Here is a 3465-nt window from a genome sequence, read left to right on the forward strand (position 1 = left end):
AAGTCCTATCTAAAAGTGGATTTAGAACACAATTAAAGTCCCCAGCCATTATAACTTTATGAGTGTTCAGATTGGGAATGGATGCAAATAAATTTTGTATAAATTCCTTATCATCAACATTAGGTGCATAAACATTTATTAAAATAATTTTACAGTTAGATAAATCTCCCATGACCATTACATATCTCGCTTCTTTTTATTTATAAAGAAGAACTTTTCACAGTGACAAACAGAGAAATCTTCAATCTAGTAAGAGTTGTAGTAGTTGTTGTTATTGTAGCCACTAGGGGGCATCGCAGAGCCCCCAAAACCAGAAGCAATTAGAATCACAGACATTCCAAATTTAAAAGAGCTTATTTTTACTTAAGAAAGTTCCTTCCTATAGCTATCTTCTTCCAGACAGCACAATATCAGGCACAGTTTTAGTGGCTTCTCTCTACACCTCGAGGCAAGTGTTGTCCACCTGAAGTGAAATGAGGAAGCTCCTATTATGCTGGACTCGGGTGGGCTATTGATGCCAGAATATAATGAGAAGGAAGTACTTAAGGGTCAGACAGATACCACCAAAAGTAAGGACAGCCCCTCCCCGCATCTAGATAAGGCGGCAAACCATGGAACTCATCAGGGCTGCCCATCATGTTGTTCTCAGTTAACCTGTTTGGTCTATTTTCATACTGTAAGGGGGTCCATTGTGTTGGGTATGAATGTTTGAATGTGGCTTATAATAATTCTCTCAAAGAATTTCATCACTATAGGAGTCAAAGCAATGGGCTGGTAGTCATTCAGACAGTAAGCTTTGTTCTTTTTTGCCGTTTGAATAATGCTGGTTGTTTTGTAGCAGGTGGGGATTGTATCTCATATTTGGGAAAAGTTAAATAAGTCAGCCAGAACATTAGCCATCGCTGAAGCACAAGCGTTGAATGTATGTCCAGCAATGTTATCTGGGTTTATCCTTCTCAGAGACTTCTTCCATATCTGTGGATGATATTGTGAACTGGGGGGATGAGTCCTCATTAGCCCCCCTCCCTGCCTATTGACTCGGTGTTGTGGGCCTCGAAGCAGGCATAGAATTCATTGAACTCATCCGGTGAGCAATGGCTGCCAGTGGTCAACCCTCTACTTCTGTCTCTGTAGCCCGTGATTTTTCCCAGTCCCTGCTACATGTCAGCGGTAGTGTAGTGTCCTTCCAATTTAAGACTATTTCTTCTTGGCTTCTGTAATAGCTCTGCGTAGATTGAATCTGAATTTTTTGCACTTACTGGCATTGCGTGAGGCATATATCTTAGAGCGAGCATGAAATGCGGAGCAGACCTCTGAATTAATCCATGGTTTATTGTTTGGATTTGACCAGACGTGTTTGAGTGGCACAAAAAAATCAGTTCAGGTGCTTATGTAGCTGGAAACTACTAAACTAATCCTCAGATTGACAGATCCACCCACATTCAGTGCAATAGTGCTTTTATTAACAGTGTACCAAAAATTAAAGTGCAGTGCCTGTCTTCATCAAGTAAATAAATTTTTCATTAAAACCAGTGCCCTTGTGAAGGATAAAAAAACAGCAGTTAAAATCCAAATGTAAAACCATCCAGGCATTGGGTTGTAATCTCCAGCCAGTCTAGCACACCTTTCTCTCCCAGTTTCCCCAGCTCACCCCTTCTGTTCTTCTCAACTGGAGAGACTCTGACAGCTGCTGTCACATTTTTCCAGCTCCACCAGCAAGTCCAGCCATCGCTAGGAGGCTTCAGCAACGTCCTCACTCCTTAAGACTGCTCAGCAGGGACACCACATGAAGCACCATTTTCTTAGCCCCCTTGTGCGACCTCCAACCATTTTGCCTCCTCTCCACTATGACGACTTGTTCACCCGATGTTACTTTTTGGTTTTATTTCCATTCATCCTCCCTCATTATCATTCTCAGGCTCCTTTTAAGTGGGTGTAGGTGCTAATTAAATACCCCAGAGCAGTAATGAGGAAACTGGCAGAACTGTTTGCTTGTGAATGTGGGCTCACCAACTCCTTCATCAACACCTGGAGCTGTTCTGCAATGCTACTGCACACCGATGCCCCACCCTGAAACTTTTTAACTAAAAACTTGCACCACCATGGACCCTTTTTCATCACAATCTTCACTTATAAATGTCTTTGTGTACATGTAAATTTAAATAAATCACATATCTCAAAAACAACTTGTGCAAAACGTTTTTCAATCAATAGACCTGGACCCAGGGTGTCTTAACAGCATCATTGGCCCCTTGGGCAAAGTAGTGCACTGGGGCCTCTGTTTTGATAGCAAAACAGAAACATACATAGGCATCAGAAAAATTGTGGGCCCCTATGCTTCTGGAGCACCCAACCAGTGCCCATTGTGCCCGTACATTAAGATGACCCTGCCAACGCTGGACCTATGACTAAATGGCTCGGACTGCAAAAATTAATTCCTACTGCAATTAACATTGAACACACAGTAGGTAAAACTGTTTTGAAGGATATGGGGATGAATACTGGACCAAACTGTACCAAAAACTAGAGGCCAGGGGCCTGTAATAAGACAAACACGAAGCAATTTAAAAAAAAAAAGATAGGTCTATTATTTCTGAAGTTATCCTCATATATAGGTTTCCACAGGCACATGCAAAGAACCGCCTAAAAACATCTTTTCTCAACGTTTTGAACATCATAGCATCAGAATCTGAACTTAACTTAATAGTGAATTTGTGACCCTAGAATCAAACGTCCTGCAATTGCATGCTTTATGTTGATAAAGCATACTGTACTCCAATAATTGAGGGAGATGAAGGAGAAAAAAATAATGACAGTTTTAGTATAACCAGCCCAGGAAACATGGTCTTAGAGATGTAAAGAAGTAAAATTCATAACACTATCAGAACATTAAACACTCTGTGCTCTCAGTGCAATTCATTCTTGAGCTTGCTTTACACTGTTAACTGTCCATCCATTCTTCTTCTAAACCTGCTTATCCTGAGCAGGCTCACAGGGCCATCTTACCAGCATCATATGCCCCCAGGCAAAATAGTGTGCCTGGTTCTGACTGGCAAGTATCGGGAACAAGGCAGGAAGAAGCCCCAGACAGGGTGCCAGATCATCACATTGTGGACATTTCCGGTGTATTTTTTGTAAAGAAGGCAACTGAACCTTTGTTTTTTTCTTACTGCATTGTATTCTTCCATTGGATATAAGTTCAATTTCATCTTCTAAAATCCAGCTTCAGAACTGCACAATTACGCTAACTAATTTAAAACAAAAACAATCTTTGTGTACAGAACCGGGCTTCTTTGTGTCTTCTGTTTTTATTTTTGGAAATGCATGATCGGATCCTGCAACTATTTTTTACATTACAACTTATAGCCAGTAGTTGGCAGTAATACACATGCAAGATTTCAAGCGGGGAAAAAAGACGAGAAGACAGCAGTTATAGTCGGGAACCTTGTATTGTAAAGTATAGTT

The sequence above is a fragment of the Polypterus senegalus genome, chromosome 17 (genome assembly GCF_016835505.1).
Source record: "Polypterus senegalus isolate Bchr_013 chromosome 17, ASM1683550v1, whole genome shotgun sequence".
NCBI lineage: Eukaryota > Metazoa > Chordata > Cladistia > Polypteriformes > Polypteridae > Polypterus > Polypterus senegalus.